Genomic DNA, 26,335 nt, shown 5'->3' with positions numbered 1-26,335 from the left:
CCCGACACCCTCTTGCCTCTCTGACAGGAAGCCAGCACCTCGCACAGTGAGGAGCAGTGCTTCCTTTCTCCTCCTCCCAGCCCACGCCTTCCCGCAGGCTCCCCACGCAGGCCAAAACCCGAGCCAGCGCTCTTCCTGGTGGCCATGCAACCGCCGGCCACAGATACCTGCAGAGCCCAGGTGGAAGGGCGCCCCTTCCTTTCTTCTGCCCGCGCCCCTCTTCTGAGCCTCTGACAGCAGCCTTTGACAGCGGGTTCTGCCTCCAGGCAATATGTTTTCAGGATCTGGGACCACGGAGTAGGACTGTGCATCACTCCAGCACGGCGGTCCACTGGTGCCCACGAATATTGTGCCTGACGGGAGAAATGCCCCAGGCTGCATCCTCAACAGGGCCAGCCCAGTCCTGAGCAGCCCGTAGCACCCTTCGCGTTGTGTGTGGCTGGGGGTGTGCCTCCTCTCTTCATGTTGAGCCCTGCCTCACTTTCCCTGGCCCCAGGGGGAAGTCGAATGGAGGTGGAGGGCTTTTGCTTCCTGTCTTTTCAGACCCATGACCTGAACAGAGCTGTTTGTTGCAAAAGACCAGCAGCTGGTGCCCCGAGCTCACAGGGCTGGTTCGCAGAGCTAACTGCCGCCCAATAATCCGGTTGGGTTCTTGTGGGGAAGGAGAGCGCCCCTGAGAGAGAGAATGGCAATCGCCTTCCGAGCTGGAGAGCTGCTATTGTTTTCCCGTCCGGGTCCCTTGCCCTAGACCTGGCCGACGGACCCCGGTGGGCCGGAGGTGAGGGCTCCCGGTGGTGGTGCGGGACCAGGGGGCTGAGCCAGCCGGGCCTTCTTAGCGCAGCCGGCAGCGCGTCAGTCTCATAATCTGGAGGTCCTGAGTTCGAGCCTCAGAGAAGGCAGGCTTGCCTCTTGCTGCCTGAGCCAGGCGCCTTGCCTGCCACCCGGGGCAGGCTCCAGTCGCCTAAGCTTGGCCCCCCGCTGCCTTTTCTTCCCGGTGCTGGCCAGGAGGCAGGCGCCTGGTGTGTCCGCGCGGGTGGCGCTGGCGATGCTCTTCCTGGGCCGGCTTTGCCCAAGGTAGCGCACACCATGAACGCTGAGGGCCATGCCCAGCCCGGTCACTAGTGGCAGCCCCAGTCCCTGCTTCTTTTCTGCTGGGCTGGTGCGGTGTCAGGTGCGGGAGGTGGCGGAGGAAAAGCAGCCAGGCCGAAGCAGGTGCTTGGGCGCCCCGCAGAGAAAGTGGCCCAGCCTGGGGGAGCGTGGCCGAGCGGTCAAAGGCGCTGGATTAAGGCTCCAGTCTCTGCTGGGGCGTGGGTTCGAATCCCACCGCTGCCACAGATTTTGCAGCGTGCAGGTGGCACTTGGGCCTCCCGAAGCTCCCCTTGCTACGGCCTTGTTCCCTCGCAGCTTGCGCTCTGCCCAAAGGTCCCCCTTAGGCTGCTGAAGCCTCGACTCTGCTCATTCTGCCCCTGCTTTCTGGAGCCCTTGCCCCCAAGTTGGGGGGGCTGCTCCAGCCCTTCTTGCCCCTGGTCCCAAGAGACCAGCTTCGCGACTGCCCCATACACAGTGGTGAGCAGGACCAGGGCGACCTGGGTGCCTGCAGGAGGCAGGACCAAGAGGAGCAGTGTGATACGGCAAGGAGGGAAATGGCGGTCGCCTCGAAGGAGGCGGAGCAGATGTGAAAAGCCTGGGAGTAGGGGCCTCTAGATACTAGGATGGCTGGGGAGAGGAAGGTGGGTAGCAGGCCGGGACCTGGAGCAAATGTTGGGCAGGCGGAAGTAGGGAAGCAGGGCGGTGGCGGCGGGGGCACGGAAAGACGGAGCCTGGGTGGGAGGGCCAGTTTTTGGAGGCTTAAGCCCCGGGTGGTTGTGCGGGTGCTGTGTTTATTGTTGCCCGACCGCACCCTCTGTATTTGCTTGGCAGGGAAATCCTGGGCGGTAGGAATTTGTGGCACCAGGTCAACCTTATGGAAGCCAAAGGGGACTTTCAGGCACAAGGTCAACCCCATGTATTCCTAAAGGGACTTTGAGGCACCAGGTCAACCCCATGGAAGCCAAAGGGGACTTTCAGGCACAGTGTCAACCCCATGTATTCCTAAGGGGTCTTTCAGGCACCAGGTCAACCCCATGGAAGCCAAAGGGGAGTTACAGGCAGAATGTCATCCCCATGTATTCCAAAGCTGACTTCCAGGCACCAGGTCAACCCCAATCACTCCTACGGGGACTTGCAGGCAGAATGTCAACCCCATGTATTCCTAAGGGGACTTTGAGGCACCAGGTCAACCCCATGGAAGCCAAAGGGGAGTTTCAGGCAGAATGTCACCCCCATGTATTCCAAAGGTGACTTCCAGGCACCAGATCAACCCCAATCACTCCTATGGGGACTTGCAGGCGGAATGTCAACCCCATGTATTCCTAAGGGGACTTTGAGGCACCAGGTCAACCCCATGGAAGCCAATGGGGACTTTCAGGCAGAATGTCAACCCCATGTGTTCCTAAGGGGACTTTCAGGCACCAGGTCTACCCCATTCACTGCTATGGGGACTTGCCAGCAATATGTCAACCCCATACATTGCTATGGGGACCTTGAGCCCCCAGGCCAACCTCATGCAAGCCTAAGGGGACCTTGAGGCTCTCGGTCAAGCCCGTGTAAGCTTATGGGGACTTCCAGGCAGAATGTCATCCCCAGACATTGTTATGGGGCCTTTCGGGCACCAGCTCAACCCCATGCAAGTCTATGGGGACTTGTAGGCAGACAGTCAACCCTGTGCATTCCTATGGGGTCTTCCAGGCACCAGGTCAACCCCATGCAAGCCAGTGGGGACTTCCAGGCACAATGTCAACCCCATGCATTCCTATGGGACCTTTCAGGCACCAGGTCAACCCCATGCAAGCCTCTGGCGTTTGAGGTCACGAGACCGATTCGCTCTCTCCGCTCCCTCCATTTTTGGCCAAATGCCCTCTCGGCCCATGGCGAGCAAGGGCCGGAAACGCATTGCAAGTCAAGGGCCCGTGCTGAGAGCGAGCCGCCCCCACCTCCCCGGCCCCGTCAGGAGAAGGCGGGCTGGCCAGCGCGCCGCAGGGCGTGGGGCCCCACCGGGCTGAGGGCCAGGTTCTGGCTCCAGCCTCTTTGGCAGCCTGGGCCCCAAAGCCCACGTTGCCACCTCCTCAGCCCCCACGCTCCAGGTTTGGGGGCTGAAGCTGTATTCCCGGATGTCTTGCCCAGGTAGGAGGACCCCTCGGGGCTGCGGTCACAGCTCTTGGCAGGCCGCCTTCTCCCAGGCCCTTCCTTTGCAGCCAGCCTCCCTGCTCTGCTGGCCTTTCCTGAGTAGCGGCCGCCACGTTCTCGGGCTCCTCCTAGACCCAGTCCCCCAAATCCTCCTGCGATCCTTCCCTCTCCCTCCCGCCTCCAACACAGACACAGGTGCTCAACCCCTTCTTTCTTTGGTCCCCAAACTAGGAGGCAGGGGGGAGGAAGATGCCTTCACGGCCTGGCAACCGCGTTGGCTTCCTTTGCTTGCGCTGTGGTGCCTGGTGCCCAGGTCACTCGGTCCCATTCCTGGCGGGCTCTTCTCTGCTTCTGAGCACCTTCTCCTCCCTTCCCTCCGAGGCCACAGCTGCCCCGGGGCTGCCGCAGCTGCCCCGCCCCCACTCCCTCGGCAGGACTGTCACTGGAGGAGAGCCCACCGGCCTTCCCTTGCAAAGTTCCGTGAGCACGCTCCCCACCGCCTTTGGGGAAGGAGGCCGGAGAGCCCCACTCTCAGGCATGTCAAGGACAAAGCCACTTGGAGGGGCGGGAATCAGGTAGGGGAAGCAAAAGGCAAGCAGGGGGGAAACATAGCAGAGGATGGTTTCGATCCATCGACCTCTGGGTTATGGGCCCAGCACGCTCCCGCTGCGCCACTCTGCTGGGGCTGGCAGGCTGCCCTTCTGCCCCGACACCCTCTTGCCTCTCTGACAGGAAGCCAGCACCTCGCACAGTGAGGAGCAGTGCTTCCTTTCTCCTCCTCCCAGCCCACGCCTTCCCGCAGGCTCCCCACGCAGGCCAAAACCCGAGCCAGCGCTCTTCCTGGTGGCCATGCAACCGCCGGCCACAGATACCTGCAGAGCCCAGGTGGAAGGGCGCCCCTTCCTTTCTTCTGCCCGCGCCCCTCTTCTGAGCCTCTGACAGCAGCCTTTGACAGCGGGTTCTGCCTCCAGGCAATATGTTTTCAGGATCTGGGACCACGGAGTAGGACTGTGCATCACTCCAGCACGGCGGTCCACTGGTGCCCACGAGTATTGTGCCTGACGGGAGAAATGCCCCAGGCTGCATCCTCAACAGGGCCAGCCCAGTCCTGAGCAGCCCGTAGCACCCTTCGCGTTGTGTGTGGCTGGGGGTGTGCCTCCTCTCTTCATGTTGAGCCCTGCCTCACTTTCCCTGGCCCCAGGGGGAAGTCGAATGGAGGTGGAGGGCTTTTGCTTCCTGTCTTTTCAGACCCATGACCTGAACAGAGCTGTTTGTTGCAAAAGACCAGCAGCTGGTGCCCCGAGCTCACAGGGCTGGTTCGCAGAGCTAACTGCCGCCCAATAATCCGGTTGGCTTCTTGTGGGGAAGGAGAGCGCCCCTGAGAGAGAGAATGGCAATCGCCTTCCGAGCTGGAGAGCTGCTATTGTTTTCCCGTCCGGGTCCCTTGCCCTAGACCTGGCCGACGGACCCCGGTGGGCCGGAGGTGAGGGCTCCCGGTGGTGGTGCGGGACCAGGGGGCTGAGCCAGCCGGGCCTTCTTAGCGCAGCCGGCAGCGCGTCAGTCTCATAATCTGGAGGTCCTGAGTTCGAGCCTCAGAGAAGGCAGGCTTGCCTCTTGCTGCCTGAGCCAGGCGCCTTGCCTGCCACCCGGGGCAGGCTCCAGTCGCCTAAGCTTGGCCCCCCGCTGCCTTTTCTTCCCGGTGCTGGCCAGGAGGCAGGCGCCTGGTGTGTCCGCGCGGGTGGCGCTGGCGATGCTCTTCCTGGGCCGGCTTTGCCCAAGGTAGCGCACACCATGAACGCTGAGGGCCATGCCCAGCCCGGTCACTAGTGGCAGCCCCAGTCCCTGCTTCTTTTCTGCTGGGCTGGTGCGGTGTCAGGTGCGGGAGGTGGCGGAGGAAAAGCAGCCAGGCCGAAGCAGGTGCTTGGGCGCCCCGCAGAGAAAGTGGCCCAGCCTGGGGGAGCGTGGCCGAGCGGTCCAAGGCGCTGGATTAAGGCTCCAGTCTCTGCGGGGGCGTGGGTTCGAATCCCACCGCTGCCACAGATTTTGCAGCGTGCAGGTGGCACTTGGGCCCCCCGAAGCTCCGCTTGCTACGGCCTTGTTCCCTCGCAGCTCGCCCTCTGCCCAAAGGTCCCCCTTAGGCTGCTGAAGCCTCGACTCTGCTCATTCTGCCCCTGCTTTCTGGAGCCCTTGCCCCCAAGTTGGGGGGGCTGCTCCAGCCCTTCTTGCCCCTGGTCCCAAGAGACCAGCTTCGCGACTGCCCCATACACAGTGGTGAGCAGGACCAGGGCGACCTGGGTGCCTGCAGGAGGCAGGACCAAGAGGAGCAGTGTGATACGGCAAGGAGGGAAATGGCGGTCGCCTCGAAGGAGGCGGAGCAGATGTGAAAAGCCTTGGAGTAGGGGCCTCTAGATACTAGGATGGCTGGGGAGAGGAAGGTGGGTAGCAGGCCGGGACCTGGAGCAAATGTTGGGCAGGCGGAAGTAGGGAAGCAGGGCGGTGGCGGCGGGGGCAGGGGAAGACGGAGCCTGGGTGGGGGGGCCAGTTTTTGGAGGCTTAAGCCCCGGGTGGTTGTGCGGGTGCTGTGTTTGTTGTTTCCCGACCGCACCCTCTGTATTTGCTTGGCAGGGAAATCCTGGGCGGTAGGAATTTGTGGCACCAGGTCAACCTTATGGAAGCCAAAGGGGACTTTCAGGCACAAGGTCAACCCCATGTATTCCTAAAGGGACTTTGAGGCACCAGGTCAACCCCATGGAAGCCAAAGGGGACTTTCAGGCACAGTGTCAACCCCATGTATTCCTAAGGGGTCTTTGAGGCACCAGGTCAACCCCATGGAAGTCAAAGGAGACTTTCAGGCACAATGTCAACCTCGTGTATTCCTAAGGGGTCTTTCAGGCACCAGGTCAACCCCATGGAAGCCAAAGGGGAGTTACAGGCAGAATGTCACCCCCATGTATTCCAAAGCTGACTTCCAGGCACCAGGTCAACCCCAATAACTCCTATGGGGACTTGCAGGCAGAATGTCAACCCCATGTATTCCTAAGGGGACTTTGAGGCACCAGGTCAACCCCATGGAAGCCAAAGGGGAGTTTCAGGCAGAATGTCACCCCCATGTATTCCAAAGGTGACTTCCAGGCACCAGATCAACCCCAATCACTCCTATGGGGATTTACAGGCAGAATGTTAACCCCGTGTATTCCTAAGGGGACTTTGAGGCACCAGGTCAACCCCATGGTAGCCAAAGGGGACTTACAGGCAGAATGTCAACCGCATGTATTCCTAAGGGGACTTTGAGGCACCAGGTCAGCCCCATGGAAGCCAAAGGGGACTTTGAGTCACAATGTCAATCCCATGTATTCCTAAGGGGACGTCCAGGCACCAGGTCAACCCCATGGAAGCCAATGGGGACTTTCAGGCAGAATGTCAACCCCATGTATTCCTAAGGGGACTTTGAGGCAGCAGGTCAACACCATGGTAGCCAATGGGGACTTGCAGGCAGGATGTCAACCCCATGTATTCCTAAGCGGACTTTGAGGCACCAGGTCAACCCCATGGAAGCCAAAGGGCACTTTCAGTCACAATGTCAACCCCTTGCATTCCTAAGGGGACTTTCAGGCACCAGGTCAACCCCATGGAAGCCAAAGGGGAGTTACAGGCAGAATGTCACCCCCATGTATTCCAAAGCTGACTTCCAGGCACCAGGTCAACCCCAATCACTCCTATGGGGACTTGCAGGCAGAATGTCAACCCCATGTATTCCTAAGGGGACTTTGAGGCACCAGGTCAACCCCATGGAAGCCAAAGGGGAGTTTCAGGCAGAATGTCACCCCCATGTATTCCAAAGGTGACTTCCAGGCACCAGATCAACCCCAATCACTCCTATGGGGATTTACAGGCAGAATGTTAACCCCGTGTATTCCTAAGGGGACTTGGAGGCACCAGGTCAACCCCATGGTAGCCAATGGAGACTTGCAGGCAGGATGTCAACCCCGTGTATTCCTAAGCGGACTTTGAGGCACCAGGTCAACCCCATGGAACCCAAAGGGCACTTTCAGTCCCAATGTCAACCCCTTGCATTCCTAAGGGGACGTCCAGGCACCAGGTCAACCCCATGGAAGCCAATGGGGACTTTCAGGCAGAATGTCACCCCCATGTATTCCAAAGGTGACTTCCAGGCACCAGATCAACCCCAATCACTCCTATGGGGATTTACAGGCAGAATGTTAACCCCGTGTATTTCTAAGGGGACTTTGAGGTACCAGGTCAACCCCATGGTAGCCAATGGGGACTTGCAGGCAGAATGTCAACCCCATGTATTCCTAAGGGGACTTTGAGGCACCAGGTCAGCCCCATGGAAGCCAAAGGGGACTTTGAGTCACAATGTCAACCCCATGTATTCCTAAGGGGACGTCCAGGCACCAGGTCAACCCCATGGAAGCCAATGGGGACTTTCAGGCAGAATGTCAACCCCATGTATTCCTAAGGGGACTTGGAGGCACCAGGTCAACGCCATCATAGCCAATGGGGACTTGCAGGCAGGATGTCAACCCCGTGTATTCCTAAGCGGACTTTGAGGCACCAGGTCAACCCCATGGAAGCCAAAGGGCACTTTCAGTCACAATGTCAACCCCTTGCATTCCTAAGGGGACTTTCAGGCACCAGGTCAACCCCATGGAAGCCAAAGGGGAGTTACAGGCAGAATGTCACCCCCATGTATTCCAAAGCTGACTTCCAGGCACCAGGTCAACCCCAATCACTCCTATGGGGACTTGCAGGCAGAATGTCAACCCCATGTATTCCTAAGCGGACTTTGAGGCACCAGGTCAACCCCATGGAAGCCAATGGGGACTTTCAGGCAGAATGTCAACCCCATGTATTCCTAAGGGGACTTTGAGGCACCAGGTCAGCCCCATGCAAGCCAATGGGGACTTGCAGGCACAATGTCAACCCCGTGTATTCCTAAGCGGACTTTGAGGCACCAGGTCAACCCCATGGAAGCCAAAGGGGACTTTCAGGCACAATGTCAACCCCGTGTATTCCTAAGGGGTCTTTCAGGCACCAGGTCAACCCCATGGAAGCCAAAGGGGAGTTTCAGGCAGAATGTCACCCCCCTGTATTCCAAAGGTGACTTCCAGGCACCAGATCAACCCCAATCACTCCTATGGGGACTTGCAGGCGGAATGTCAACCCCATGTATTCCTAAGGGGACTTTGAGGCACCAGGTCAACCCCATGGAAGCCAATGGGGACTTTCAGGCAGAATGTCAACCCCATGTGTTCCTAAGGGGACTTTCAGGCACCAGGTCTACCCCATGCACTGCTATGGGGACTTGCCAGCACAATGTCAACCCCATACATTGCTATGGGGACCTTGAGCCCCCAGGCCAACCTCATGCAAGCCTAAGGGGACCTTGAGGCTCTCGGTCAAGCCCGTGTAAGCTTATGGGGACTTCCAGGCACAATGTCATCCCCAGACATTGTTATGGGGCCTTTCGGGCACCAGCTCAACCCCATGCAAGTCTATGGGGACTTGTAGGCAGACAGTCAACCCTGTGCATTCCTATGGGGTCTTCCAGGCACCAGGTCAACCCCATGCAAGCCAGTGGGGACTTGCAGGCACAATGTCAACCCCATGCATTCGTATGGGACCTTTCAGGCACCAGGTCAACCCCATGCAAGCCTCTGGCGTTTGAGGTCACGAGACCGATTCGCTCTCTCCGCTCCCTCCATTTTTGGCCAAATGCCCTCTCGGCCCATGGCGAGCAAGGGCCGGAAACGCATTGCAAGTCAAGGGCCCGTGCTGAGAGCGAGCCGCCCCCACCTCCCCGGCCCCGTCAGGAGAAGGCGGGCTGGCCAGCGCGCCGCAGGGCGTGGGGCCCCACCGGGCTGAGGGCCAGGTTCTGGCTCCAGCCTCTTTGGCAGCCTGGGCCCCAAAGCCCACGTTGCCACCTCCTCAGCCCCCACGCTCCAGGTTTGGGGGCTGAAGCTGTATTCCCGGATGTCTTGCCCAGGTAGGAGGACCCCTCGGGGCTGCGGTCACAGCTCTTGGCAGGCCGCCTTCTCCCAGGCCCTTCCTTTGCAGCCAGCCTCCCTGCTCTGCTGGCCTTTCCTGAGTAGCGGCCGCCACGTTCTCGGGCTCCTCCTAGACCCAGTCCCCCAAATCCTCCTGCGATCCTTCCCTCTCCCTCCCGCCTCCAACACAGACACAGGTGCTCAACCCCTTCTTTCTTTGGTCCCCAAACTAGGAGGCAGGGGGGAGGAAGATGCCTTCACGGCCTGGCAACCGCGTTGGCTTCCTTTGCTTGCGCTGTGGTGCCTGGTGCCCAGGTCACTCGGTCCCATTCCTGGCGGGCTCTTCTCTGCTTCTGAGCACCTTCTCCTCCCTTCCCTCCGAGGCCACAGCTGCCCCGGGGCTGCCGCAGCTGCCCCGCCCCCACTCCCTCGGCAGGACTGTCACTGGAGGAGAGCCCACCGGCCTTCCCTTGCAAAGTTCCGTGAGCACGCTCCCCACCGCCTTTGGGGAAGGAGGCCGGAGAGCCCCACTCTCAGGCATGTCAAGGACAAAGCCACTTGGAGGGGCGGGAATCAGGTAGGGGAAGCAAAAGGCAAGCAGGGGGGAAACATAGCAGAGGATGGTTTCGATCCATCGACCTCTGGGTTACGGGCCCAGCACGCTCCCGCTGCGCCACTCTTCTGGGGCTGGCAGGCTGCCCTTCTGCCCCGACACCCTCTTGCCTCTCTGACAGGAAGCCAGCACCTCGCACAGTGAGGAGCAGTGCTTCCTTTCTCCTCCTCCCAGCCCACGCCTTCCCGCAGGCTCCCCACGCAGGCCAAAACCCGAGCCAGCGCTCTTCCTGGTGGCCATGCAACCGCCCGCCACAGATACCTGCAGAGCCCAGGTGGAAGGGCGCCCCTTCCTTTCTTCTGCCCGCGCCCCTCTTCTGAGCCTCTGACAGCAGCCTTTGACAGCGGGTTCTGCCTCCAGGCAATATGTTTTCAGGATCTGGGACCACGGAGTAGGACTGTGCATCACTCCAGCACGGCGGTCCACTGGTGCCCACGAGTATTGTGCCTGACGGGAGAAATGCCCCAGGCTGCATTCTCAACAGGGCCAGCCCAGTCCTGAGCAGCCCGTAGCACCCTTCGCGTTGTGTGTGGCTGGGGGTGTGCCTCCTCTCTTCATGTTGAGCCCTGCCTCACTTTCCCTGGCCCCAGGGGGAAGTCGAATGGAGGTGGAGGGCTTTTGCTTCCTGTCTTTTCAGACCCATGACCTGAACAGAGCTGTTTGTTGCAAAAGACCAGCAGCTGGTGCCCCGAGCTCACAGGGCTGGTTCGCAGAGCTAACTGCCGCCCAATAATCCGGTTGGGTTCCTGTGGGGAAGGAGAGCGCCCCTGAGAGAGAGAATGGCAATCGCCTTCCGAGCTGGAGAGCTGCTATTGTTTTCCCGTCCGGGTCCCTTGCCCTAGACCTGGCCGACGGAGCCCGGTGGGCCGGAGGTGAGGGCTCCCGGTGGTGGTGCGGGACCAGGGGGCTGAGCTAGCTGGGCCTTCTTAGCGCAGCCGGCAGCGCGTCAGTCTCATAATCTGGAGGTCCTGAGTTCGAGCCTCAGAGAAGGCAGGCTTGCCTCTTGCTGCCTGAGCCAGGCGCCTTGCCTGCCACCCAGGGCAGGCTCCAGTCGCCTAAGCTTGGCCCCCCGCTGCCTTTTCTTCCCGGTGCTGGCCAGGAGGCAGGCGCCTGGTGTGTCCGCGTGGGTGGCGCTGGCGATGCTCTTCCTGGGCCGGCTTTGCCCAAGGTAGCGCACACCATGAACGCTGAGGGCCATGCCCAGCCCGGTCACTAGTGGCAGCCCCAGTCCCTGCTTCTTTTCTGCTGGGCTGGTGCGGTGTCAGGTGCGGGAGGTGGCGGAGGAAAAGCAGCCAGGCCGAAGCAGGTGCTTGGGCGCCCCGCAGAGAAAGTGGCCCAGCCTGGGGGAGCGTGGCCGAGCGGTCCAAGACGCTGGATTAAGGCTCCAGTCTCTGCGGGGGCGTGGGTTCGAATCCCACCGCTGCCACAGATTTTGCAGCGTGCAGGTGGCACTTGGGCCTCCCGAAGCTCCCCTTGCTACGGCCTTGTTCCCTCGCAGCTCGCGCTCTGCCCAAAGGTCCCCCTTAGGCTGCTGAAGCCTCGACTCTGCTCATTCTGCCCCTGCTTTCTGGAGCCCTTGCCCCCAAGTTGGGGGGGCTGCTCCAGCCCTTCTTGCCCCTGGTCCCAAGAGACCAGCTTCGCGACTGCCCCATACACAGTGGTGAGCAGGACCAGGGCGACCTGGGTGCCTGCAGGAGGCAGGACCAAGAGGAGCAGTGTGATACGGCAAGGAGGGAAATGGCGGTCGCCTCGAAGGAGGCGGAGCAGATGTGAAAAGCCTGGGAGTAGGGGCCTCTAGATACTAGGATGGCTGGGGAGAGGAAGGTGGGTAGCAGGCCGGGACCTGGAGCAAATGTTGGGCAGGTGGAAGTAGGGAAGCAGGGCGGTGGCGGCGGGGGCAGGGAAAGACGGAGCCTGGGTGGGGGTCCAGTTTTTGGAGGCTTAAGCCCCGGGTGGTTGTGCGGGTGCTGTGTTAGTTGTTGCCCGACAGCACCCTCTGTATTTGCTTGGCAGGGAAATCCTGGGCGGTAGGAATTTGTGGCACCAGGTCAACCTTATGGAAGCCAAAGGGGACTTTCAGGCACAAGGTCAACCCCATGTATTCCTAAAGGGACTTTGAGGCACCAGGTCAACCCCATGGAAGCCAAAGGGGACTTTCAGGCACAGTGTCAACCCCATGTATTCCTAAGGGGTCTTTCAGGCACCAGGTCAACCCCATGGAAGCCAAAGGGGAGTTACAGGCAGAATGTCATCCCCATGTATTCCAAAGCTGACTTCCAGGCACCAGGTCAACCCCAATCACTCCTATGGGGACTTGCAGGCAGAATGTCAACCCCATGTATTCCTAAGGGGACTTTGAGGCACCAGGTCAACCCCATGGAAGCCAAAGGGGAGTTTCAGGTAGAATGTCACCCCCATGTATTCCAAAGGTGACTTCCAGGCACCAGATCAACCCCAATCACTCCTATGGGGATTTACAGGCAGAATGTTAACCCCGTGTATTCCTAAGGGGACTTTGAGGCACCAGGTCAACCCCATGGTAGCCAATGGGGACTTGCAGGCAGAATGTCAACCCCATGTATTCCTAAGGGGACTTTGAGGCACCAGGTCAGCCCCATGGAAGCCAAAGGGGACTTGGAGTCACAATGTCAACCCCATGTATTCCTAAGGGGACGTCCAGGCACCAGGTCAACCCCATGGAAGCCAATGGGGACTTTCAGGCAGAATGTCAACCCCATGTATTCCTAAGGGGACTTGGAGGCACCAGGTCAACCCCATGGTAGCCAATGGGGACTTGCAGGCAGGATGTCAACCCCGTGTATTCCTAAGCGGACTTTGAGGCACCAGGTCAACCCCATGGAAGCCAAAGGGCACTTTCAGTCCCAATGTCAACCCCTTGCATTCCTAAGGGGACTTTCAGGCACCAGGTCAACCCCATGGAAGCCAATGGGGACTTTCAGGCAGAATGTCAACCCCATGTATTCCTAAGGGGACTTTGAAGCACCAGGTCAGCCCCATGCAAGCCAATGGGGACTTGCAGGCACAATGTCAACCCCGTGTATTCCTAAGCGGACTTTGAGGCACCAGGTCAACCCCATGGAAGCCAAAGGGGACTTTCAGGCACAATGTCAACCCCGTGTATTCCTAAGGGGTCTTTCAGGCACCAGGTCAACCCCATGGAAGCCAAAGGGGAGTTTCAGGCAGAATGTCACCCCCCTGTATTCCAAAGGTGACTTCCAGGCACCAGATCAACCCCAATCACTCCTATGGGGACTTGCAGGCGGAATGTCAACCCCATGTATTCCTAAGGGGACTTTGAGGCACCAGGTCAACCCCATGGAAGCCAATGGGGACTTTCAGGCAGAATGTCAACCCCATGTGTTCCTAAGGGGACTTTCAGGCACCAGGTCTACCCCATGCACTGCTATGGGGACTTGCCAGCAATATGTCAACCCCATACATTGCTATGGGGACCTTGAGCCCGCAGGCCAACCTCATGCAAGCCTAAGGGGACCTTGAGGCTCTCGGTCAAGCCCGTGTAAGCTTATGGGGACTTCCAGGCACAATGTCATCCCCAGACATTGTTATGGGGCCTTTCGGGCACCAGCTCAACCCCATGCAAGTCTATGGGGACTTGTAGGCAGACAGTCAACCCTGTGCATTCCTATGGGGTCTTCCAGGCACCAGGTCAACCCCATGCAAGCCAGTGGGGACTTCCAGGCACAATGTCAACCCCATGCATTCCTATGGGACCTTTCAGGCACCAGGTCAACCCCATGCAAGCCTCTGGCGTTTGAGGTCACGAGACCGATTCGCTCTCTCCGCTCCCTCCATTTTTGGCCAAATGCCCTCTCGGCCCATGGCGAGCAAGGGCCGGAAACGCATTGCAAGTCAAGGGCCCGTGCTGAGAGCGAGCCGCCCCCACCTCCCCGGCCCCGTCAGGAGAAGGCGGGCTGGCCAGCGCGCCGCAGGGCGTGGGGCCCCACCGGGCTGAGGGCCAGGTTCTGGCTCCAGCCTCTTTGGCAGCCTGGGCCCCAAAGCCCACGTTGCCACCTCCTCAGCCCCCACGCTCCAGGTTTGGGGGCTGAAGCTGTATTCCCGGATGTCTTGCCCAGGTAGGAGGACCCCTCGGGGCTGCGGTCACAGCTCTTGGCAGGCCGCCTTCTCCCAGGCCCTTCCTTTGCAGCCAACCTCCCTGCTCTGCTGGCCTTTCCTGAGTAGCGGCCGCCACGTTCTCGGGCTCCTCCTAGACCCAGTCCCCCAAATCCTCCTGCGATCCTTCCCTCTCCCTCCCGCCTCCAACACAGACACAGGTGCTCAACCCCTTCTTTCTTTGGTCCCCAAACTAGGAGGCAGGGGGGAGGAAGATGCCTTCACGGCCTGGCAACCGCGTTGGCTTCCTTTGCTTGCGCTGTGGTGCCTGGTGCCCAGGTCACTCGGTCCCATTCCTGGCGGGCTCTTCTCTGCTTCTGAGCACCTTCTCCTCCCTTCCCTCCGAGGCCACAGCTGCCCCGGGGCTGCCGCAGCTGCCCCGCCCCCACTCCCTCGGCAGGACTGTCACTGGAGGAGAGCCCACCGGCCTTCCCTTGCAAAGTTCTGTGAGCACGCTCCCCACCGCCTTTGGGGAAGGAGGCCGGAGAGCCCCACTCTCAGGCATGTCAAGGACAAAGCCACTTGGAGGGGCGGGAATCAGGTAGGGGAAGCAAAAGGCAAGCAGGGGGGAAACATAGCAGAGGATGGTTTCGATCCATCGACCTCTGGGTTATGGGCCCAGCACGCTCCCGCTGCGCCACTCTGCTGGGGCTGGCAGGCTGCCCTTCTGCCCCGACACCCTCTTGCCTCTCTGACAGGAAGCCAGCACCTCGCACAGTGAGGAGCAGTGCTTCCTTTCTCCTCCTCCCAGCCCACGCCTTCCCGCAGGCTCCCCACGCAGGCCAAAACCCGAGCCAGCGCTCTTCCTGGTGGCCATGCAACCGCCCGCCACAGATACCTGCAGAGCCCAGGTGGAAGGGCGTCCCTTCCTTTCTTCTGCCCGCGCCCCTCTTCTGAGCCTCTGACAGCAGCCTTTGACAGCGGGTTCTGCCTCCAGGCAATATGTTTTCAGGATCTGGGACCACGGAGTAGGACTGTGCATCACTCCAGCACGGCGGTCCACTGGTGCCCACGAGTATTGTGCCTGACGGGAGAAATGCCCCAGGCTGCATCCTCAACAGGGCCAGCCCAGTCCTGAGCAGCCCGTAGCACCCTTCGCGTTGTGTGTGGCTGGGGGTGTGCCTCCTCTCTTCATGTTGAGCCCTGCCTCACTTTCCCTGGCCCCAGGGGGAAGTCGAATGGAGGTGGAGGGCTTTTGCTTCCTGTCTTTTCAGACCCATGACCTGAACAGAGCTGTTTGTTGCAAAAGACCAGCAGCTGGTGCCCCGAGCTCACAGGGCTGGTTCGCAGAGCTAACTGCCGCCCAATAATCCGGTTGGGTTCTTGTGGGGAAGGAGAGCGCCCCTGAGAGAGAGAATGGCAATCGCCTTCCGAGCTGGAGAGCTGCTATTGTTTTCCCGTCCGGGTCCCTTGCCCTAGACCTGGCCGACGGACCCCGGTGGGCCGGAGGTGAGGGCTCCCGGTGGTGGTGCGGGACCAGGGGGCTGAGCCAGCCGGGCCTTCTTAGCGCAGCCGGCAGCGCGTCAGTCTCATAATCTGGAGGTCCTGAGTTCGAGCCTCAGAGAAGGCAGGCTTGCCTCTTGCTGCCTGAGCCAGGCGCCTTGCCTGCCACCCGGGGCAGGCTCCAGTCGCCTAAGCTTGGCCCCCTGCTGCCTTTTCTTCCCGGTGCTGGCCAGGAGGCAGGCGCCTGGTGTGTCCGCGCGGGTGGCGCTGGCGATGCTCTTCCTGGGCCGGCTTTGCCCAAGGTAGCGCACACCATGAACGCTGAGGGCCATGCCCAGCCCGGTCACTAGTGGCAGCCCCAGTCCCTGCTTCTTTTCTGCTGGGCTGGTGCGGTGTCAGGTGCGGGAGGTGGCGGAGGAAAAGCAGCCAGGCCGAAGCAGGTGCTTGGGCGCCCCGCAGAGAAAGTGGCCCAGCCTGGGGGAGCGTGGCCGAGCGGTCCAAGGCGCTGGATTAAGGCTCCAGTCTCTGCGGGGGCGTGGGTTCGAATCCCACCGCTACCACAGATTTTGCAGCGTGCAGGTGGCACTTGGGCCTCCCGAAGCTCCCCTTGCTACGGCCTTGTTCCCTCGCAGCTCGCCCTCTGCCCAAAGGTCCCCCTTAGGCTGCTGAAGCCTCGACTCTGCTCATTCTGCCCCTGCTTTCTGGAGCCCTTGCCCCCAAGTTGGGGGGGCTGCTCCAGCCCTTCTTGCCCCTGGTCCCAAGAGACCAGCTTCGCGACTGCCCCATACACAGTGGTGAGCAGGACCAGGGCGACCTGGGTGCCTGCAGGAGGCAGGACCAAGAGGAGCAGTGTGATACGGCAAGGAGGGAAATGGCGGTCGCCTCGAAGGAGGCGGAGCAGATGTGAAAAGCCTGGGAGTAGGGGCCTCTAGATACTAGGATGGCTGGGGAGAGGAAGGTGGGTAGCAGGCCGGGACCTGGAGCAAATGTTGGGCAGGCGGAAGTAGGGAAGCAGGGCGGTGGCGGCGGGGGCACGGAAAGACGGAGCCTGGGTGGGAGGGCCAGTTTTTGGAGGCTTAAGCCCCGGGTGGTTGTGCGGGTGCTGTGTTTATTGTTGCCCGACCGCACCCTCTGTATTTGCTTGGCAGGGAAATCCTGGGCGGTAGGAATTTGTGGCACCAGGTCAACCTTATGGAAGCCAAAGGGGACTTTCAGGCACAAGGTCAACCCCATGTATTCCTAAAGGGACTTTGAGGCACCAGGTCAACCCCATGGAAGCCAAAGGGGACTTTCAGGCACAGTGTCAACCCCATGTATTCCTAAGGGGTCTTTCAGGCACCAGGTCAACCCCATGGAAGCCAAAGGGGAGTTACAGGCAGAATGTCATCCCCATGTATTCCAAAGCTGACTTCCAGGCACCAGATCAACCCCAATCACTCCTATGGGGACTTGCAGGCAGAATGTCAACCCCATGTATTCCTAAGGGGACTTTGAGGCACCAGGTCAACCCCATGGAAGCCAAAGGGGAGTTTCAGGCAGAATGTCACCCCCATGTATTCCAAAGGTGACTTCCAGGCACCAGATCAACCCCAATCACTCCTATGGGTATTTACAGGCAGAATGTTAACCCCGTGTATTCCTAAGGGGACTTTGAGGCACCAGGTCAACCCCATGGTAGCCAATGGGGACTTGCAGGCAGAATGTCAACCCCATGTATTCCTAAGGGGACTTTGAGGCACCAGGTCAGCCCCATGGAAGCCAAAGGGGACTTTGAGTCACAATGTCAACCCCATGTATTCCTAAGGGGACGTCCAGGCACCAGGTCAACCCCATGGAAGCCAATGGGGACTTTCAGGCAGAATGAAAACCCCATGTATTCCTAAGGGGACTTGGAGGCACCAGGTCAACCCCATGGTAGCCAATGGGGACTTGCAGGCAGGATGTCAACCCCGTGTATTCCTAAGCGGACTTTGAGGCACCAGGTCAACCCCATGGAAGCCAAAGGGCACTTTCAGTCCCAATGTCAACCCCTTGCATTCCTAAGGGGACTTTCAGGCACCAGGTCAACCCCATGGAAGCCAATGGGGACTTTCAGGCAGAATGTCAACCCCATGTATTCCTAAGGGGACTTTGAGGCACCAGGTCAGCCCCATGCAAGCCAATGGGGACTTGCAGGCACAATGTCAACCCCGTGTATTCCTAAGCGGACTTTGAGGCACCAGGTCAACCCCATGGAAGCCAAAGGGGACTTTCAGGCACAATGTCAACCCCGTGTATTCCTAAGGGGTCTTTCAGGCACCAGGTCAACCCCATGGAAGCCAAAGGGGAGTTTCAGGCAGAATGTCACCCCCCTGTATTCCAAAGGTGACTTCCAGGCACCAGATCAACCCCAATCACTCCTATGGGGACTTGCAGGCGGAATGTCAACCCCATGTATTCCTAAGGGGACTTTGAGGCACCAGGTCAACCCCATGGAAGCCAATGGGGACTTTCAGGCAGAATGTCAACCCCATGTGTTCCTAAGGGGACTTTCAGGCACCAGGTCTACCCCATTCACTGCTATGGGGACTTGCCAGCAATATGTCAACCCCATACATTGCTATGGGGACCTTGAGCCCCCAGGCCAACCTCATGCAAGCCTAAGGGGACCTTGAGGCTCTCGGTCAAGCCCGTGTAAGCTTATGGGGACTTCCAGGCAGAATGTCATCCCCAGACATTGTTATGGGGCCTTTCGGGCACCAGCTCAACCCCATGCAAGTCTATGGGGACTTGTAGGCAGACAGTCAACCCTGTGCATTCCTATGGGGTCTTCCAGGCACCAGGTCAACCCCATGCAAGCCAGTGGGGACTTCCAGGCACAATGTCAACCCCATGCATTCGTATGGGACCTTTCAGGCACCAGGTCAACCCCATGCAAGCCTCTGGCGTTTGAGGTCACGAGACCGATTCGCTCTCTCCGCTCCCTCCATTTTTGGCCAAATGCCCTCTCGGCCCATGGCGAGCAAGGGCCGGAAACGCATTGCAAGTCAAGGGCCCGTGCTGAGAGCGAGCCGCCCCCACCTCCCCGGCCCCGTCAGGAGAAGGCGGGCTGGCCAGCGCGCCGCAGGGCGTGGGGCCCCACCGGGCTGAGGGCCAGGTTCTGGCTCCAGCCTCTTTGGCAGCCTGGGCCCCAAAGCCCACGTTGCCACCTCCTCAGCCCCCACGCTCCAGGTTTGGGGGCTGAAGCTGTATTCCCGGATGTCTTGCCCAGGTAGGAGGACCCCTCGGGGCTGCGGTCACAGCTCTTGGCAGGCCGCCTTCTCCCAGGCCCTTCCTTTGCAGCCAGCCTCCCTGCTCTGCTGGCCTTTCCTGAGTAGCGGCCGCCACGTTCTCGGGCTCCTCCTAGACCCAGTCGCCCAAATCCTCCTGCGATCCTTCCCTCTCCCTCCCGCCTCCAACACAGACACAGGTGCTCAACCCCTTCTTTCTTTGGTCCCCAAACTAGGAGGCAGGGGGGAGGAAGATGCCTTCACGGCCTGGCAACCGCGTTGGCTTCCTTTGCTTGCGCTGTGGTGCCTGGTGCCCAGGTCACTCGGTCCCATTCCTGGCGGGCTCTTCTCTGCTTCTGAGCACCTTCTCCTCCCTTCCCTCCGAGGCCACAGCTGCCCCGGGGCTGCCGCAGCTGCCCCGCCCCCACTCCCTCGGCAGGACTGTCACTGGAGGAGAGCCCACCGGCCTTCCCTTGCAAAGTTCCGTGAGCACGCTCCCCACCGCCTTTGGGGAAGGAGGCCGGAGAGCCCCACTCTCAGGCATGTCAAGGACAAAGCCACTTGGAGGGGCGGGAATCAGGTAGGGGAAGCAAAAGGCAAGCAGGGGGAAAACATGGCAGAGGATGGTTTCGATCCATCGACCTCTGGGTTATGGGCCCAGCACGCTCCCGCTGCGCCACTCTGCTGGGGCTGGCAGGCTGCCCTTCTGCCCCGACACCCTCTTGCCTCTCTGACAGGAAGCCAGCACCTCGCACAGTGAGGAGCAGTGCTTCCTTTCTCCTCCTCCCAGCCCACGCCTTCCCGCAGGCTCCCCACGCAGGCCAAAACCCGAGCCAGCGCTCTTCCTGGTGGCCATGCAACCGCCCGCCACAGATACCTGCAGAGCCCAGGTGGAAGGGCGCCCCTTCCTTTCTTCTGCCCGCGCCCCTCTTCTGAGCCTCTGACAGCAGCCTTTGACAGCGGGTTCTGCCTCCAGGCAATATGTTTTCAGGATCTGGGACCACGGAGTAGGACTGTGCATCACTCCAGCACGGCGGTCCACTGGTGCCCACGAGTATTGTGCCTGACGGGAGAAATGCCCCAGGCTGCATCCTCAACAGGGCCAGCCCAGTCCTGAGCAGCCCGTAGCACCCTTCGCGTTGTGTGTGGCTGGGGGTGTGCCTCCTCTCTTCATGTTGAGCCCTGCCTCACTTTCCCTGGCCCCAGGGGGAAGTCGAATGGAGGTGGAGGGCTTTTGCTTCCTGTCTTTTCAGACCCATGACCTGAACAGAGCTGTTTGTTGCAAAAGACCAGCAGCTGGTGCCCCGAGCTCACAGGGCTGGTTCGCAGAGCTAACTGCCGCCCAATAATCCGGTTGGGTTCTTGTGGGGAAGGAGAGCGCCCCTGAGAGAGAGAATGGCAATCGCCTTCCGAGCTGGAGAGCTGCTATTGTTTTCCCGTCCGGGTCCCTTGCCCTAGACCTGGCCGACGGACCCCGGTGGGCCGGAGGTGAGGGCTCCCGGTGGTGGTGCGGGACCAGGGGGCTGAGCCAGCCGGGCCTTCTTAGCGCAGCCGGCAGCGCGTCAGTCTCATAATCTGGAGGTCCTGAGTTCGAGCCTCAGAGAAGGCAGGCTTGCCTCTTGCTGCCTGAGCCAGGCGCCTTGCCTGTCACCCGGGGCAGGCTCCAGTCGCCTAAGCTTGGCCCCCCGCTGCCTTTTCTTCCCGGTGCTGGCCAGGAGGCAGGCGCCTGGTGTGTCCGCGCGGGTGGAGCTGGCGATGCTCTTCCTGGGCCGGCTTTGCCCAAGGTAGCGCACACCATGAACGCTCAGGGCCATGCCCAGCCCGGTCACTAGTGGCAGCCCCAGTCCCTGCTTCTTTTCTGCTGGGCTGGTGCGGTGTCAGGTGCGGGAGGTGGCGGAGGAAAAGCAGCCAGGCCGAAGCAGGTGCTTGGGCGCCCCGCAGAGAAAGTGGCCCAGCCTGGGGGAGCGTGGCCGAGCGGTCCAAGGCGCTGGATTAAGGCTCCAGTCTCTGCGGGGGCGTGGGTTCGAATCCCACCGCTGCCACAGATTTTGCAGCGTGCAGGTGGCACTTGGGCCTCCCGAAGCTCCCCTTGCTACGGCCTTGTTCCCTCGCAGCTCGCGCTCTGCCCAAAGGTCCCCCTTAGGCTGCTGAAGCCTCGACTCTGCTCATTCTGCCCCTGCTTTCTGGAGCCCTTGCCCCCAAGTTGGGGGGGCTGCTCCAGCCCTTCTTGCCCCTGGTCCCAAGAGACCAGCTTCGCGACTGCCCCATACACAGTGGTGAGCAGGACCAGGGCGACCTGGGTGCCTGCAGGAGGCAGGACCAAGAGGAGCAGTGTGATACGGCAAGGAGGGAAATGGCGGTCGCCTCGAAGGAGGCGGAGCAGATGTGAAAAGCCTGGGAGTAGGGGCCTCTAGATACTAGGATGGCTGGGGAGAGGAAGGTGGGTAGCAGGCCGGGACCTGGAGCAAATGTTGGGCAGGCGGAAGTAGGGAAGCAGGGCGGTGGCGGCGGGGGCACGGAAAGACGGAGCCTGGGTGGGAGGGCCAGTTTTTGGAGGCTTAAGCCCCGGGTGGTTGTGCGGGTGCTGTGTTTATTGTTGCCCGACCGCACCCTCTGTATTTGCTTGGCAGGGAAATCCTGGGCGGTAGGAATTTGTGGCACCAGGTCAACCTTATGGAAGCCAAAGGGGACTTTCAGGCACAAGGTCAACCCCATGTATTCCTAAAGGGACTTTGAGGCACCAGGTCAAACCCATGGAAGCCAAAGGGGACTTTCAGGCACAGTGTCAACCCCATGTATTCCTAAGGGGTCTTTCAGGCACCAGGTCAACCCCATGGAAGCCAAAGGGGAGTTACAGGCAGAATGTCATCCCCATGTATTCCAAAGCTGACTTCCAGGCACCAGGTCAACCCCAATCACTCCTATGGGGACTTGCAGGCAGAATGTCAACCCCATGTATTCCTAAGGGGACTTTGAGGCACCAGGTCAACCCCATGGAAGCCAAAGGGGAGTTTCAGGCAGAATGTCACCCCCATGTATTCCAAAGGTGACTTCCAGGCACCAGATCAACCCCAATCACTCCTATGGGTATTTACAGGCAGAATGTTAACCCCGTGTATTCCTAAGGGGACTTTGAGGCACCAGGTCAACCCCATGGTAGCCAATGGGGACTTGCAGGCAGAATGTCAACCCCATGTATTCCTAAGGGGACTTTGAGGCACCAGGTCAGCCCCATGGAAGCCAAAGGGGACTTTGAGTCACAATGTCAACCCCATGTATTCCTAAGGGGACGTCCAGGCACCAGGTCAACCCCATGGAAGCCAATGGGGACTTTCAGGCAGAATGAAAACCCCATGTATTCCTAAGGGGACTTGGAGGCACCAGGTCAACCCCATGGTAGCCAATGGGGACTTGCAGGCAGGATGTCAACCCCGTGTATTCCTAAGCGGACTTTGAGGCACCAGGTCAACCCCATGGAAGCCAAAGGGCACTTTCAGTCCCAATGTCAACCCCTTGCATTCCTAAGGGGACTTTCAGGCACCAGGTCAACCCCATGGAAGCCAATGGGGACTTTCAGGCAGAATGTCAACCCGATGTATTCCTAAGGGGACTTTGAGGCACCAGGTCAGCCCCATGCAAGCCAATGGGGACTTGCAGGCACAATGTCAACCCCGTGTATTCCTAAGCGGACTTTGAGGCACCAGGTCAACCCCATGGAAGCCAAAGGGGACTTTCAGGCACAATGTCAACCCCGTGTATTCCTAAGGGGTCTTTCAGGCACCAGGTCAACCCCATGGAAGCCAAAGGGGAGTTTCAGGCAGAATGTCACCCCCCTGTATTCCAAAGGTGACTTCCAGGCACCAGATCAACCCCAATCACTCCTATGGGGACTTGCAGGCGGAATGTCAACCCCATGTATTCCTAAGGGGACTTTGAGGCACCAGGTCAACCCCATGGAAGCCAATGGGGACTTTCAGGCAGAATGTCAACCCCATGTGTTCCTAAGGGGACTTTCAGGCACCAGGTCTACCCCATTCACTGCTATGGGGACTTGCCAGCAATATGTCAACCCCATACATTGCTATGGGGACCTTGAGCCCCCAGGCCAACCTCATGCAAGCCTAAGGGGACCTTGAGGCTCTCGGTCAAGCCCGTGTAAGCTTATGGGGACTTCCAGGCAGAATGTCATCCCCAGACATTGTTATGGGGCCTTTCGGGCACCAGCTCAACCCCATGCAAGTCTATGGGGACTTGTAGGCAGACAGTCAACCCTGTGCATTCCTATGGGGTCTTCCAGGCACCAGGTCAACCCCATGCAAGCCAGTGGGGACTTCCAGGCACAATGTCAACCCCATGCATTCGTATGGGACCTTTCAGGCACCAGGTCAACCCCATGCAAGCCTCTGGCGTTTGAGGTCACGAGACCGATTCGCTCTCTCCGCTCCCTCCATTTTTGGCCAAATGCCCTCTCGGCCCATGGCGAGCAAGGGCCGGAAACGCATTGCAAGTCAAGGGCCCGTGCTGAGAGCGAGCCGCCCCCACCTCCCCGGCCCCGTCAGGAGAAGGCGGGCTGGCCAGCGCGCCGCAGGGCGTGGGGCCCCACCGGGCTGAGGGCCAGGTTCTGGCTCCAGCCTCTTTGGCAGCCTGGGCCCCAAAGCCCACGTTGCCACCTCCTCAGCCCCCACGCTCCAGGTTTGGGGGCTGAAGCTGTATTCCCGGATGTCTTGCCCAGGTAGGAGGACCCCTCGGGGCTGCGGTCACAGCTCTTGGCAGGCCGCCTTCTCCCAGGCCCTTCCTTTGCAGCCAGCCTCCCTGCTCTGCTGGCCTTTCCTGAGTAGCGGCCGCCACGTTCTCGGGCTCCTCCTAGACCCAGTCGCCCAAATCCTCCTGCGATCCTTCCCTCTCCCTCCCGCCTCCAACACAGACACAGGTGCTCAACCCCTTCTTTCTTTGGTCCCCAAACTAGGAGGCAGGGGGGAGGAAGATGCCTTCACGGCCTGGCAACCGCGTTGGCTTCCTTTGCTTGCGCTGTGGTGCCTGGTGCCCAGGTCACTCGGTCCCATTCCTGGCGGGCTCTTCTCTGCTTCTGAGCACCTTCTCCTCCCTTCCCTCCGAGGCCACAGCTGCCCCGGGGCTGCCGCAGCTGCCCCGCCCCCACTCCCTCGGCAGGACTGTCACTGGAGGAGAGCCCACCGGCCTTCCCTTGCAAAGTTCCGTGAGCACGCTCCCCACCGCCTTTGGGGAAGGAGGCCGGAGAGCCCCACTCTCAGGCATGTCAAGGACAAAGCCACTTGGAGGGGCGGGAATCAGGTAGGGGAAGCAAAAGGCAAGCAGGGGGGAAACATAGCAGAGGATGGTTTCGATCCATCGACCTCTGGGTTATGGGCCCAGCACGCTCCCGCTGCGCCACTCTGCTGGGGCTGGCAGGCTGCCCTTCTGCCCCGACACCCTCTTGCCTCTCTGACAGGAAGCCAGCACCTCGCACAGTGAGGAGCAGTGCTTCCTTTCTCCTCCTCCCAGCCCACGCCTTCCCGCAGGCTCCCCACGCAGGCCAAAACCCGAGCCAGCGCTCTTCCTGGTGGCCATGCAACCGCCCGCCACAGATACCTGCAGAGCCCAGGTGGAAGGGCGCCCCTTCCTTTCTTCTGCCCGCGCCCCTCTTCTGAGCCTCTGACAGCAGCCTTTGACAGCGGGTTCTGCCTCCAGGCAATATGTTTTCAGGATCTGGGACCACGGAGTAGGACTGTGCATCACTCCAGCACGGCGGTCCACTGGTGCCCACGAGTATTGTGCCTGACGGGAGAAATGCCCCAGGCTGCATCCTCAACAGGGCCAGCCCAGTCCTGAGCAGCCCGTAGCACCCTTCGCGTTGTGTGTGGCTGGGGGTGTGCCTCCTCTCTTCATGTTGAGCCCTGCCTCACTTTCCCTGGCCCCAGGGGGAAGTCGAATGGAGGTGGAGGGCTTTTGCTTCCTGTCTTTTCAGACCCATGACCTGAACAGAGCTGTTTGTTGCAAAAGACCAGCAGCTGGTGCCCCGAGCTCACAGGGCTGGTTCGCAGAGCTAACTGCCGCCCAATAATCCGGTTGGGTTCTTGTGGGGAAGGAGAGCGCCCCTGAGAGAGAGAATGGCAATCGCCTTCCGAGCTGGAGAGCTGCTATTGTTTTCCCGTCCGGGTCCCTTGCCCTAGACCTGGCCGACGGACCCCGGTGGGCCGGAGGTGAGGGCTCCCGGTGGTGGTGCGGGACCAGGGGGCTGAGCCAGCCGGGCCTTCTTAGCGCAGCCGGCAGCGCGTCAGTCTCATAATCTGGAGGTCCTGAGTTCGAGCCTCAGAGAAGGCAGGCTTGCCTCTTGCTGCCTGAGCCAGGCGCCTTGCCTGCCACCCGGGGCAGGCTCCAGTCGCCTAAGCTTGGCCCCCCGCTGCCTTTTCTTCCCGGTGCTGGCCAGGAGGCAGGCGCCTGGTGTGTCCGCGCGGGTGGCGCTGGCGATGCTCTTCCTGGGCCGGCTTTGCCCAAGGTAGCGCACACCATGAACGCTGAGGGCCATGCCCAGCCCGGTCACTAGTGGCAGCCCCAGTCCCTGCTTCTTTTCTGCTGGGCTGGTGCGGTGTCAGGTGCGGGAGGTGGCGGAGGAAAAGCAGCCAGGCCGAAGCAGGTGCTTGGGCGCCCCGCAGAGAAAGTGGCCCAGCCTGGGGGAGCGTGGCCGAGCGGTCCAAGGCGCTGGATTAAGGCTCCAGTCTTTGCGGGGGCGTGGGTTCGAATCCCACCGCTACCACAGATTTTGCAGCGTGCAGGTGGCACTTGGGCCTCCCGAAGCTCCCCTTGCTACGGCCTTGTTCCCTCGCAGCTCGCGCTCTGCCCAAAGGTCCCCCTTAGGCTGCTGAAGCCTCGACTCTGCTCATTCTGCCCCTGCTTTCTGGAGCCCTTGCCCCCAAGTTGGGGGGGCTGCTCCAGCCCTTCTTGCCCCTGGTCCCAAGAGACCAGCTTCGCGACTGCCCCATACACAGTGGTGAGCAGGACCAGGGCGACCTGGGTGCCTGCAGGAGGCAGGACCAAGAGGAGCAGTGTGATACGGCAAGGAGGGAAATGGCGGTCGCCTCGAAGGAGGCGGAGCAGATGTGAAAAGCCTGGGAGTAGGGGCCTCTAGATACTAGGATGGCTGGGGAGAGGAAGGTGGGTAGCAGGCCGGGACCTGGAGCAAATGTTGGGCAGGCGGAAGTAGGGAAGCAGGGCGGTGGCGGCGGGGGCACGGAAAGACGGAGCCTGGGTGGGAGGGCCAGTTTTTGGAGGCTTAAGCCCCGGGTGGTTGTGCGGGTGCTGTGTTTATTGTTGCCCGACCGCACCCTCTGTATTTGCTTGGCAGGGAAATCCTGGGCGGTAGGAATTTGTGGCACCAGGTCAACCTTATGGAAGCCAAAGGGGACTTTCAGGCACAAGGTCAACCCCATGTATTCCTAAAGGGACTTTGAGGCACCAGGTCAAACCCATGGAAGCCAAAGGGGACTTTCAGGCACAGTGTCAACCCCATGTATTCCTAAGGGGTCTTTCAGGCACCAGGTCAACCCCATGGAAGCCAAAGGGGAGTTACAGGCAGAATGTCATCCCCATGTATTCCAAAGCTGACTTCCAGGCACCAGGTCAACCCCAAT

General features: G+C 60.4%; 8 non-coding genes across 8 annotated transcripts; all 8 read left to right on the top strand.

Annotated features, from left to right (window-relative positions):
• Nucleotides 1-826: 826 nt before the first annotated feature.
• TRNAM-CAU (transfer RNA methionine (anticodon CAU)) lies at nt 827-899 on the top strand. The gene has a single exon. It is a non-coding gene; the product is annotated as a tRNA-Met (tRNA).
• Nucleotides 900-4,756: 3,857 nt separating this feature from the next.
• On the top strand, nt 4,757-4,829 carry TRNAM-CAU (transfer RNA methionine (anticodon CAU)). Its single transcript has one exon. It is a non-coding gene; the product is annotated as a tRNA-Met (tRNA).
• Nucleotides 4,830-5,180: 351 nt separating this feature from the next.
• On the top strand, nt 5,181-5,262 carry TRNAL-AAG (transfer RNA leucine (anticodon AAG)). The gene has a single exon. It is a non-coding gene; the product is annotated as a tRNA-Leu (tRNA).
• Nucleotides 5,263-10,766: 5,504 nt separating this feature from the next.
• Nucleotides 10,767-10,839, top strand: TRNAM-CAU (transfer RNA methionine (anticodon CAU)). The gene has a single exon. It is a non-coding gene; the product is annotated as a tRNA-Met (tRNA).
• A 4,656-nt stretch (nt 10,840-15,495) lies between these two features.
• On the top strand, nt 15,496-15,568 carry TRNAM-CAU (transfer RNA methionine (anticodon CAU)). Its single transcript has one exon. It is a non-coding gene; the product is annotated as a tRNA-Met (tRNA).
• Nucleotides 15,569-20,225: 4,657 nt separating this feature from the next.
• On the top strand, nt 20,226-20,298 carry TRNAM-CAU (transfer RNA methionine (anticodon CAU)). Its single transcript has one exon. It is a non-coding gene; the product is annotated as a tRNA-Met (tRNA).
• A 351-nt stretch (nt 20,299-20,649) lies between these two features.
• Nucleotides 20,650-20,731, top strand: TRNAL-AAG (transfer RNA leucine (anticodon AAG)). Its single transcript has one exon. It is a non-coding gene; the product is annotated as a tRNA-Leu (tRNA).
• A 4,224-nt stretch (nt 20,732-24,955) lies between these two features.
• TRNAM-CAU (transfer RNA methionine (anticodon CAU)) lies at nt 24,956-25,028 on the top strand. The gene has a single exon. It is a non-coding gene; the product is annotated as a tRNA-Met (tRNA).
• The last annotated feature ends 1,307 nt before the right edge of the window (nt 25,029-26,335 follow it).

The sequence above is a fragment of the Alligator mississippiensis genome, chromosome 4 (assembly GCF_030867095.1).
Source record: "Alligator mississippiensis isolate rAllMis1 chromosome 4, rAllMis1, whole genome shotgun sequence".
NCBI lineage: Eukaryota > Metazoa > Chordata > Crocodylia > Alligatoridae > Alligator > Alligator mississippiensis.
This window is presented reverse-complemented; position numbering and strand designations above follow the sequence as displayed.